Source organism: Panulirus ornatus, chromosome 12 (genome assembly GCF_036320965.1).
Source record: "Panulirus ornatus isolate Po-2019 chromosome 12, ASM3632096v1, whole genome shotgun sequence".
Lineage (NCBI taxonomy): Eukaryota > Metazoa > Arthropoda > Malacostraca > Decapoda > Palinuridae > Panulirus > Panulirus ornatus.
Genome location: NC_092235.1, coordinates 63,231,887 through 63,245,239, shown reverse-complemented (window position 1 = coordinate 63,245,239; position 13,353 = coordinate 63,231,887). Strand labels below are relative to the sequence as shown.

At 42.0% G+C, this 13,353-nt stretch overlaps 1 protein-coding gene across 3 annotated transcripts in view; it reads right to left on the bottom strand.

The window, feature by feature from the left end:
* LOC139752130 (orexin receptor type 2-like) overlaps positions 1–12,865 on the bottom strand; it is a 238,320-nt gene extending 225,455 nt beyond the window's left edge. For all 3 annotated transcript variants that reach the window (XM_071668048.1, XM_071668049.1, XM_071668050.1), the window contains exon 1: positions 12,096–12,865. The gene's annotated coding sequence lies outside the window, so the exon portion shown is untranslated. The remainder of the gene's footprint in view (positions 1–12,095) is intronic.
* Between the last annotated feature and the right edge of the window lie 488 nt (positions 12,866–13,353).

Here is a 13,353-nt window from a genome sequence, read left to right as displayed (position 1 = left end):
TCCCTAATGAACTTTAGTGGAAGAGAAGACTTCAGTGTACCTTTAAAACAGTGACCTCTACCCTCACTATACTGAATTTCACCCCACTATACGTGGCGCGGGGGGGATGCGTCAGAAGGAACTGCTATACTGCTGGAGTTTGAGTCCTGTCTCCTCCTTAGAGGCTGTCTTAGCCACAAGTTATAACCTAAGGAAAACCAGGTTCTCTGTCACTGAACGAAGAGGGCTTGGCAGCTGTAATTACTTTGAAGAAGTTTGAACCTTTGACTGTACGGGAGCGAATTCATTTTACACACACATCATTTTGTTTTATATCATGTTACGGTAAAGAAACCTGAAGACAAAAGACTGCTCCCGTTGGTTACTGTTCTTACAGAATTGTTAATCTGTTATTCGAGACATACAAGCTTGGTAAACCAAGTTGCTTACAGACATCTTCGTCGAATGTAATTTCATTTCCAAGATAGAGTGAAGCCTGGTGAAGGAGTGTGTCATATTCACTGGTGTAATCAAATATCTTCTTTTAATAATTCTGGAGTTTTGACTGTTGTTAGGTTCGTATATGACCGCGTCATTGTTCACTGCTTCGAGGCGAGTCTCACAGCATGATCTATAACTTCAGGGAATTTCTAATAAAACCAGATCTTGGAATTGTTTGCAAGGACACCGCATTGTGTTATGATGGAGTGTCGAGTTCATAAACGCTGTATTCCATTACCATCTAACATAAGGCTGAGGCAACTGCAGCAAAGACGCAGTGCAGTTGATATCTTGCAGGCTGAGTAGGAAAAAAAAAAGACGTACTGATTATCTACGAACTATTTTTTCGAGAGGGAACAGATAGTCTCCTTGGCTGAATCTCTGTACATATGTATTGTGATGGATCCGTGTTAAGTTAGGGCTAGGCGAGATGTGGTGTTTTCATAAGGGAATGTTTAAGGAAAAGTAGACTTTGGCAGATGAAACAGTAAAAGGGTTAGTGACAACACCTCATCCACGATGGCTGAACTACACTGTCACTGTGTGGAGGTCATCAGGTTGCTGCAGAGAAGTGTAAAAATGTAGATACCTTTGTCGACAGTAGAGGTGTAGTGGAGGCCTTAGGCAATAAAAATTCATATACATTTTGTGTTAATGTATATAAAGGACTGGTTATAGAACGGCAAGAAGTGAAATGTATTATGCAGTATGTATGGATTCCCCTCACATGTGGGAATTCATTTCAGTGATACTGTTGACGAGTTGGCCCAAAATGATAAAAAAATATGTATATAGATAACGCTAACAATGTAAGTATACGAATGATAAAGAATGAAAAGAATAGGAAAAGGATGGGAAAATGAAAGAAAGAGGCGTGATTGCCAGATAATGTTAACAATGTAAGTATATGAATGATAAAGAATGAAAAGAATAGGAAAAGGATGGGAAAATGAAAGAAAGAGGCGTGATTGCCAGATAATGTTAACAATGTAAGTATACGAATGATAAAGAATGAAAAGAATAGGAAAAGGATGGGAAAATGAAAGAAATGGGTGTGATTGCCAGATATAGTGAGAGTTTACAGCATTCTCTGTATGTGTTACAAAACATTACTGTAACTTACGGGGCCAACTTAACATCTGTGGATACTGTCTTAATTATACTGGGGTACAGATATTATTGGCAGATAAGTGTAGGGAGTGGTCAACCCCGCTAACTCAGTCAGATGAGGGATGCACATACACACACACACACACACACACACACACACACATAAGAGCACTGTGTATTAAGCTGTGAAGAAACCCAGCCATATAGGAACCATGTGACATTATCAATCCACAACAATAAGTTTGCTTGATAATCAAAGTGATTAAGATCAATCTCGCACATCACAAGAATTTTAGACCAAGACTGTGGCATCTCTTATGAACCCCTTCGAGGGTATAGCGGAATGAGGGCGGTAATACATATATATGTCAGTGTAGTAGAGACACATATCTTGCACTGTACATATCTTAAGCAGATGTTACGACATTTGTTTATGAATATCTTTCCAAACCTCATAGAGGGATGATAAAGTAGCGTACTACCTCGTCCTTTAATGTTAATCATACCAATGAAATTTCTAATTTCAAATGAAACCTAATTTGCTTTTGAGATTATAGCAAAATTGAAATGTGCTGTAAGGCGGCAAATGAGTTTGCACGGGAAGATGAGACGTCAGTCTTGGTGGGGGAGACGCAGTCAGTTAGCTGTGAGACACAGATAAGAGAGTTAGCTTGGAGACACGGCTATGTAAGATTGCTCTCAGACACGGCTATGGGAGTTAGCTTGGAGACACGGCTATGTAAGATAGCTCGCAGGCACGGCTATGGGAGTTAGCTTGGAGACGCGGCTATGTAAGATAGCTCGCAGACACGGCTATGGGAGCCAGCTTGGACACACGGCTACGAGAATTAGCCTAGAAACGTGGCTATAAAAGTTAGCTTAGAGACACGGCTATAAAACCTAGCTTGAGACACCGTTACGAGAGATAGCTTTGACACGGCTTCATGCACACAGAAGCTGGATTAGGGAAGTAACTTTGGTAAACACTGTCAATAATTCTTGGGAGAAGGAGGAAGTTTTGATGACATATCACGAACTTTGACAAGGTCAAGACGTCCCGCCACTCATCCTGTGAATCTTGTCATTTACTACCAGCCACTGGTGACGTCAGGTGAGTTCTGTGACGTAAGGTAAACCAGCATAGCTACCTGCCAGTGACGTCAGGCGAGTGCTGTACAACAGACGTCATCCTTTAGCTGACAGTGAGGTCAGGGCAGGCAAGTCTTCCCTGTCACCCTTCATCCTTGTAAGATCCTACGTCAAGTTCCATTACGTGGGAGTCCCCCTCCTGCCCGATCTAAGAAGTCATGTCATTATCATAAGAATTTACGAGATGAGTTTACGACAGAGAGGTAAAAACACGGGACTGTTGCTCTCTTGGCGAGATATTGAGTCACTGCTAGCCTCTTACAACAGCCGGGGAGAGAGGAGGCTCATGCAAATATTGGCAAAGTCATTGCATAAACCCTGCAGACGACCCTGCTCGAGGTAGATACAAGACTAACCTCAGATTCACTGCAGTTTTAAACTAAACTTATATCCAAATACATCCGGCAGCTTAAAAGATAAGAGGTTTTAAAACCTTATACACGAGGTTTAATACATTATTGCCTATATTATTGCCTCGGTAGAACTGACGTGAAAGTCTGAGGATGGTATATGTACAGCAGGCAGATGCTTCGAGAGGAAAGATACAGTACCGACGGATAACTGGCTATAACACAGAACAATTTCAGTACGAAGCTTCTACGGTAAATGCTTTACATACCAAGAGACACACGAGGAAGGCGAGGGCATGTTGACTTCAGTGGGGTCAGTATCAAAGTCAGCCAGAGTTATGGGGTAAGATATAGACAAGGTGTAGCAGCAACCGAGGGGCATAGGGTAGAACGACCTCAAACCAGCGTCAATCTTTGATCGTCTCTCTCCCAACATAAACTTCCACCATCCGACACTCGCCACCCACCAGGAGCACGGATGTAGGAGCAACAATGTCAACAATCGCTCTGTGGCGGATCATGAAACCTATTTCGGAACGCTTCATGATTCACAACGAATCAGGACCAGTCACAAGGCCTTCGCTTAAGGAAAATTATAACAGGGAAAGCAAAAACAAAGACAAAAAAAAGTCAAAATCCTTTCATCCTTTATCACACATGCCACTTGAGGGGCTGCACCGTCTCAGGCAAGAGAGATTACCTTTATCTAGAGTCACTGACGTGATAGAGTGACATAGAGGACGTAGGAGATATCGGCTCACCAGCCAGCCCTGCCAGGCCACGGAACCTCGACCCTACAACGAGGGTTGAGATTGCAAAGTGTTAGCCAGGCACTACGCCATGACGCATTACTCCAACGCTACGCTATGACGCACTTTTTCCAACGCTACGCATTGACATAATTCTTATAGTCCCTCTACGGAGATAGAGAAGACCAGCGTGAAACCAGAGAGCATGTTTTATACTAACGCAGTCCAAGCATGATCAAGGCAATGATGTTTGTTAGTCTAATCAAAAAAAAGAAGAAATGTCTGTAGTTTCTACATCATATTTGAATTGAGGAGACTGACAACATCCGGATCATTAACCTCGGAACAGAGCCGAGACCACAAGTCGTCTCACTAAATGTCCTTCCTTCTATCGCATCTCAAAATCAGGAAAATAACCTGGAAAAAAAAAAAGACAATCGGGACTAAAAAAAAAAAAAAGACAATCGGGACTCGTTCTCAGATGGCTTTAGATTCCGATGTAAAATCTACATAGAGATGTAATGTATTTATTCAAATAGCTGTGATTCAGAGGATAGAAAAACCCTCTTAGGATTGATGATTCATCGGAAATTTCAAGAAGAATATCTTGAACAGAGTAAACGTTATCCAGCCTGACCCAGGTGCTTCCGTGGTGCTCCTTTATGTTGTCCTTCATCCTGGCCTTGGTACAGGCTGTCACCAGCAGCTGTTGATCAATCAGGCAACTTGAAGCTGCCTTATGGACACACAAGTGTTACAGTGTGGCCAGTCAGCCACACACTGTATCAATTTGCCTATTAAGTTCGTGCAGACTCACTCCTGCCCGCCAACTTTCCATGGTCAGAAACTCAAAGGTCTTATGCACCGTAAATGTGTAACTATGGATTACTCTTTTAGAAGTTTCTGTGATCCTTTGGTTCAAATTTGTGGAGTATTCATCAGCCTGGGAGAGCATTATGAGGTATTTTCCGAGATTATTTCAAGTATAGAAACGATTCATTATGTCGTATTTCAATTTTAAAGCAAAAAATTTTTTTCCTAAAAGAATCCCTGAACTATTTTGCCTGCAATTTTTCTTATTTCATGAGGAAATAAATTTGCATGGACTACTTTTCACGATTTTCTCAAAACTTGTGTCGAAGTATTTCGTTGGGGGGAAAACATGGCCAATGAATAAGTAATTAAATTTTATACTTTTAGAAGATTTTTTTGATTCTTCAGTTCATACTTAATAGGTGTCTGTGGTCTTAGGGACACATTTGAGATAAATTTGTAATTATTCAATGTATAGGAGGGCTTGAGTGATTCTATTGTAACTTTAAGATAAAAAGATATTTTTTCCTCAAATATTCCCTGAACTATTACCTGCATTATGTTTTTCTGAGGATAATAGATTTGCATAAAAACCTCAGTATAATGACTTCTTCTCATGCTTAATTGATAGCTGGGGTCGAAATATATGATGGGTGAAATTGAGACCTGTTATTTTGTAATCAATTTTTACTCTTTAAGAAGATTCTGTGATTTTTCGGTTCGTATATATTGCCAAGGTACTGGCCACCATAGAAAAGAAGCTTCATGCGAAATTTCCTGTGATTATCTCAATCATATAAGCGTTTCGTTATGTCATATTTCAGTTAGAGAAGAAAAAGATTTTTGGACCAAATTGTTCCATGATCTGTTACCTGCAATTTTTTTGGTAATTTTCTGAGGGCAATCGATTTACTAGAGAGCCTCAGTATAAAGCCTATGTTTCATGCTGACTTTGAATGTGGAGTTGAAGTATATGTAGGGGAGCCTTGAAGGGCCATATATATATGTAACGAATGACTACTGTTTTAGAAGATTCTGTGATTATTTGGTTCGAATTTCCTGGGTATCTATTGGCTCTACAAAGCATTATGAGATATTTTCCGTGATTATTTCAAGTATAAAAGCGTTTCGTTACGTCATATTTGTATTTCTAAACAAAAAGTTTTTTGGGCAAAAAATATCCCTGAACTATTACCTGCAATTTTTGGTGTTTTTGTGAGAAAAATAGATTTCTATAAAAATCTCAGCATAAGGACTCTTTTTCATGCTGAGTTCGAATCTGGGTTTGAAATATAGATAGAGGAACATTAACTCCTTTAATTAAGGAATTTTCATTTACTCCTTTATATGATTATCAAGTTATTCGGTGTGTATTTATTGGCTTTCAATCGGCCTGGGGAATCATAATGAGATACTTTCCGTCAGAATTTCAAGTATAGAATCGTCTCAATATGTCGTATTTCAATTGTAAAACAAAAACGTTTTTGGGCTAAAAAAAAAATTCTCCGAAGTGTAACTGCAATTTTTAGTATTCTTGTAAGGGAAATAGATTTGCTTGTAAACCTTAGGGTAAGGAATATTTTCATGCTGAATTTGAAACTAGGTTTGAAATATATGTAGGGGGACCTTCAAGGCCCGTAGATATGAAATGATGATTACTCTTTTCAAAGATTGTGTGAGTCTTTGGTTCAAATTCATTGAGTATTTGTCAGCCTGGGAATGCATTATCAGACATTTTCCATTATTATCTCAAGTATAGAACCGTTTCATTATGCCATATTTCAATTCTAAAACAAAAATCTTTTTGGCGAAAAAAAAATTCCCGACGTATTACCTGCGACTGTTGTGGCCACAGTGCATAGTGAGAGTGTACATATGTCGTCCTATCATACCACCACACACTTACAATCACATACATCCTCTTAAGCACTGGCCATCACGGCCCTTCTCCCAGACGATGGAGGCGATCGCCCAAATCCCTACATATATACGTCTCCCGATCCTTAGAATCATCCTTAACACCTGAAGGTGTTGTTAAAGATATTTTGGTTGGTGGGTGTGACTCATCGATGACGGCCTAAATGATTCCTGGCAGTTGATAGGCCTAGAGCCCCAATAACCAACCAACCTGAAGAATTACATGTGAACTTCTGAGACACAGAACCCGAGGAACAATAACACAATAACCCACTTCTACCTCGCCTTATCACCAGACTCCCACACGAACCTTCCAATAAACCACCCCAAAAAAAGTTCACCAATTCCTAAAAGACCGCCTTTCCAGACAACCGCCATAATTCCTAAAAGACCGCATTTCCAGACAACCGCCATGAGAGTCATATCTGTCTATGTTTCCAGCCACCTTCACCTGGAAGGACGGGTGTGACCCGTAAGTCCAACAGTAGGCATACTTGTACGGTTGGAGTTCGGGTCATTTGCATGTCACACAACAGCAGATTTACAGCTCGTTCGGTCATTATCAAAAAAAAGGTAATAGCAAAGTCTGAGATTACTTTAACAATCATAGCTCAATATTGTAATTTCAAAGGCTTCGTAATTCATATCAAACTATTGCCTGTAATGGGCATTGCATTTCAATAAGTTAAGTCGGCTTGCAAGTTCGTGTTAGGGTTGAAAATGATTCTCGAGGTAGTATGGGGAACCTACGGTGTTGCTCTGGGATGGACAAGTAATCATATTGACCAAAAACAAATTGACTTGATATAGAAAGTACCAGGAACGTCAGGCTTCAAATTATCGTATTAAAGAGTGGTCTCGTCTGCACTCTGTGGCCCGGGGAAAATGGAGCGAGTATAAGCGAGACGTGTCGTCTGGAGGTGGTTCACCTCAGCCAATCTCAATGACCTACGTCGGGATGGTCGCTACCCTTCGCTCTCATACAGGAATAGACAAAGCAAAGTAGCGATAGATGTACTTCACATGTGCGTAGTGCGCATAGGTAGGCGTTATAATACACCTATAGCGTGTCAATATGTCACCCGGACGTGGAACTGTGAAAGCCTAGCTCCGTAGCCAACGACACACCCGACGGACACCCCACGCCCTCATGAAGTCGAAGCCAGCACATGTCCAAGGAACCAAGTATATGGCACAAGTCTCACCACGACTCATAACAAAAACGACAGGGGAAGGACAGTGAAGGGTCATTAAGGCCTGTGTGCTTTAATGAGAGTCTTTGCAATCGCAGCTCGGCAGATGACAAAGTTTCTGTCGAGGAAGTTAAGGTCCTGAGCGACACCACTTCTCCCAAGCGTCAGCAACTTTTACCTCCACCAAGAGGACACCCAGTGTTGGTGTGAAGGAAGACGGACGCAGAGGAAAAACAATCGAATATTCTTAATAAAACATGACTCACAGTTGGGGCTCACCTGAATGACTAAGAAACGAAAGAGGAAAAGGACAGCGATGAGGAATTGAGAAAATGAAGAAGAAAGATTCTTGAATTGATGATCCTGTGAACTTTGCATTATGACACTCGAACCATACATGCCGAGAACAAATGTTCAAGTACAGAAGTGACTGCTCGTCTATAGTGCTAAGAATCTAAGGTTTCGTAACGGTGCTTCATCCTTACATCACCAGCCAGTTCCGCGGGCGGATGTATAACGAAGAGACATAGCTAGGACGCTACGTCTCTTCGTTGTATATCAGCTGACTGTTATATTTCTCTCTTGTGTCTCCTCTGATGATGTGATTATTACCCGAAAGTGCACTTGGGAACTTATCGTGTTTCATTTCCCCCGTGGACTCATAGGAATATATATATATATATATATATATATATATATATATATATATATATATATATATATATATATATATATATATATATATATATATATATATGCATATATATATATATATATATATATATATATATATATATATATATATATATATATATATATATATATATATATATATATGTTCTAGCGTAATCCAATTACCCAATTTCTCGAAAAAAAAAAACTGGGAGGATGAACAGCTGGGCTGACTTTGAACCGACTGCCATAACCGGGAATCGAACCTATGCGTTCGACCCGGAAGGCTAGTGAATGCGTCACATCCTCCCTACCCCCTTATATTCGCTGCAGGGGAAACTCCGTCAGAAGAAGCCCCTGCTGGTATCGCTCCCTTGGTAACCGGGAAATATATCTGATATTTTCTCCATCTAAATCCAGTTCCTGGGACAGGTGCTGGCGGCCATGAACTGTTGACCACCATCACATGCCTCTCCCCACACACGCCTATATGTTATTGTCAGTTTCTCATGGCAGTCAACATGACCCAGGTTTAGTATGAATTGCAAGTCTGCTTCACAATGTTATTTTACAAGTGTGTATGTGCACTAGAGTGTATGGCAGTATGGTGTGCACTAGAGTGTATGGCAATATGGTGTGCACTAGAGTGTATGGCAGTATGGTGTTCACTAGATTGTATAGCAGTATGGTGTGCACTAGAGTGTATGGCAGTATGGTGTGCACTAGAGTGTATGGTAGTTTGGTGTGCACTGGAGTTTATGGCAGTATGGCGCTCACTAGAGTGTATAGCAGTAAGGTGTGCACTAGAGTGTATGGCAGTATGGTGTGCACTAGAGTGTATGGTAGTTTGGTGTGCACTAGAGTTTATGGCAGTATGCCGCTCACTAGAGTGTACGGCAGTATGGTGTGCACTAGAGTGTATGGCAGTATGGTGTGCACTAGAGTGTATGGCAGTATGGTGTGCACTAGAGTGTATGGCAGTATGGTGTTCACTAGATTGTATAGCAGTATGGTGTGCACTAGAGTGTATGGCAGTATGGTGTGCACTAGAGTGTATGGTAGTTTGGTGTGCACTGGAGTTTATGGCAGTATGGCGCTCACTAGAGTGTATAGCAGTAAGGTGTGCACTAGAGTGTATGGCAGTATGGTGTGCACTAGAGTGTATGGTAGTTTGGTGTGCACTAGAGTTTATGGCAGTATGCCGCTCACTAGAGTGTACGGCAGTATGGTGTGCACTAGAGTGTATGGCAGTATGGTGTGCACTAGAGTGTATGGCAGTATGGTGTGCACTAGAGTGTATGGCAGTATGGTGTTCACTAGAGTGTATAGCAGTATGGTGTGCACTAGAGTGTATGGCAGTATGGTGTTCACTAGAGTGTATGGTAGTTTGGTGTGCACTAGAGTTTATGGCAGTATGCCGCTCACTAGAGTGTACGGCAGTATGGTGTGCACTAGAGTGTATGGCAGTATGGTGTGCTCTAGAGTGTATGGCAGTATGGTATGCACTAGAGTTTATGGCAGTATGGCGTTCACTAGAGTTTATGGCAGTATGGTGTACACTAGAGTGTATGGCAGTATGGTATGCACTAGAGTTTATGGCAGTATGGCGTTCACTAGAGTTTATGGCAGTATGGCGTGTACTAGAGTGTATGGCAGTATGGTGTGCACTAGAGTGTATGATGTTCACTAGAGTGTATGGCAGTATGCTCGTGTCGAGAAACACCTCTGGATCAAGTTAAATAACACGAGTGAACGGCCGTGCCATCTGACAACCTACACACGTATCAATGAATCTACGTTTTGCACACTAGGAGATGCGTGTAACGCTAACACCTACATACTAGGCGTATGTATACGCTAATATCTTCAGATATTCTCACCTGTAGACTTCTACTTATGTGTATGAGGGTATTCCATTGTGGAGGTGTTATCTGTCTAGGTGTGTATTGCATTGTGCGTAGTGTGTACGTCATGTAAAGTGCGAGTGAAAGATGAAGCTATTTCATATAAAAGGTTATTCATGTAAAGTCATGAAGTCGTATGTATCATACAAAGTGTCTACATCAAGTTAAGGTGGACGTAACATACATTTTAGTGTATGTATTGAGCAAGGTGTAGCCATGTACATCAATGGTGCACCAGGCAGGGATAAGAGGGAGACTCCGTCAGTGTACAGAAGGTTATTTTCGTGTAAGGGAACAGAGGACGCATGTCATACGAGCCTTTTTAAACTGGGTTGAGATGACAAGCGGAGTTATGTATACTTTCAGATCACCAGTATGGATTTCGCCGTGCTAGGTCTACAGGTGATCTGTTATGAGACTCACCTCTGGTCCTCCCCTCTTAGGGATTTTGGTGAAACTTTTGCGGTGTTGCTCGTCATCTCCCAAGTCATTTCACAGGGTGTCACATGAGTCTTTGCTTACCAACTCCCTTTCTGTGGTTTTTCGTCCTCATTGTGTTTCCTGATGCAGTTACCTCTCCAGTCTTTCCATTGAGCGACTTCCCCTTCCTATCCTACCAACTGTGGTGTTCCTCATGGTTCTTTCTTATCGTCTAGTATAAGCTATCTGTCCTCTACCTCTAAACCTATTCACCCATATTCTGATTATTCCACTTTACGCACTTCAGCTCACTTTCCACCCTACCATTAAAACTCGTCTCTTTCTCGTACTGAACATATATCATCTATTAATTCAGACCTGTGTAGCATCTCAGAGAGGATATGAAGTATCTTAGTCCATTTCAAAAGTGTTGAAAACCCAAATTTTCCCCCATTCCTTTGTCTAATTCACTCGTTCCCTCTGTTCAATTCCAAAACACAGTTCAGCTCTGTGATAGCATCATCTTCCTTAACTCTGTTCCGGAAACCCTAAATACCCATCGTCACAAAGTCTGCTTTCCAGAAGCTGGAGATGTATAAGTGCTACAAGTTCTTGCAAGTAGCTATCTCACATCCACAGGAGTTTTATTGACCCAGATATGGAATGCTGTTCACACATCTAGGGTTGCTGAGTGACCTTTATTACCTCATTAGTTGACTTTACTACCCCTCTGGTTTTCTCCAATACCTCTTTGACGACCTTTATTACCTCCTTGGTTATCTTTATTGCCCCCTGGTTGTCTTTATTTCCTCTTTGGTAGCCATTACTAGCCCCTTAAGTATCTTGAGCATCCCTTGGCTGTCTTTATTACCTCGTTGTCAGCCTTTTTTTTATCTCTTTGGTTACTTTTATTACCCCCTCTTTTGTCTTTATCACCATCTTGGTTGTCTTTACTTGGTGACATTTATTGCCCTCTTGGCTGTCTTTATTACCTCCTTAGTAACCTTTATTACCTCGTTCATTGGTTTTATTACTTCTTGCTTTGTTTATCACCTCGCTTGGTCGCGTTCACCGCCTCTTTTGGGACGTCTTTATGACCACCCTTGCTTGTGTTTATTACCTCCTTGGTCTCTTTTATTACCCCTTTCGTTGTCTTTATTACCCAGTTGGTTGTCTTTGGTCCGTTTATATAGAATGGCTTCTTTACCAGACACATAAACTATACAATATTTGCTATCAAACATACTTGTAGATCTGTGAGTGAGTTAGTACACGATGGATGTTCAGAAGACCTCTCCTCCGTCATCCACAAGAGTAGAACAGACTCACGTTACTTACCGACTGCCAAGTCCAAGGGCACGGAGTTGCAGTAAGTAATGTCCAGGTACGCGGAGCTGACCCCGCGTAGTACTAAGAAACAAGTCGTGCCCCTAAAGTAATGTCCAGAAGCACGGAGCGGCCCCTACGTATCATCCAGGAGCACGGAGAGTCCGTGCGTAATATCCAAGAGCACGGAGGAGCCTTATGTAATATCCCGGAGCACGGAGCGGCCGTGCGTAATGTTCAGGACCACGTACGTAATATCTAGGAACACGGAGTGACCGCACTTAATGTCCAGGAGCATGGAGAGGCCCTTACGTACTATCCAGAAGCACGGAGCGGGTGCACGTAATATCTAGGAACACGGAACGGCCGTGCGTAATATCTAGGAGCATGGAACGGCCGTACGTAGTATCAAGGAGCACGGAGCGGCCGTACGTAATATCTTATAACACGGAGCGGGCGTGCGTAATGTCCAGGAGCACGAAGCGGACGTGCGTAATGTCCAGGAGCACGGATCGGGCGTGCGTAATTAATTACGAAGGGAAACGCCTTATGAAATTAAGTGAGGAATGCCAGATATCCCTAAAGTGTTTGTAAGTATTGGTAGAAGACAACACAGTTCTCATTTACATCAGTTTGGACACTGAGTTGACGTCATAGGTCTGCATTAAGGAGAATGGATCTCCCAGACACACAGGTCATCCCGCAGGAGAAGCTGAGGAACACTTGCGGGCTCTCACACACCGAGACGCTGCAGCTAGACGCGGACTAACGCGGACGGTATGCTGGGCAGGACTGACGACACCGACTTAACAAAATTTCGACGGACCTCCTGAGCCGGCCGGGCTACCGTGTCGTACCGCTCATCTCGCTGCCTTCCCGCCATCGCTGCCGGCCATACGATACCCCACTCTTCTGTTTGAACTGAGTCACGGAATAAATGAATACTTTGATAATCATTTGGTTTATCTAAAAAAAAAAATCAGGTGTTTAAAACGGGGATCGAGACTCTTAGGGAAGTGTTAATGATGGTCGGAAAGTCGTATTGGGTATTCATTCTTTTTTTCCACACAAATAAGGATAGGATAAGAAAGGACCTTATCTATGCCAATGGCCGTCCAGGGTAGAGCCGAATCAATCCTTGTGGTGCATGTTGAAATCCCCTACATAGATGATTTTAGCATGAGGATCTGAAGAGACCAACATGACCGCAAGGCAAATAGCTAGCACAAACACCACACTTGCCACAGAAACCATGATAGAGTCTAAAGTT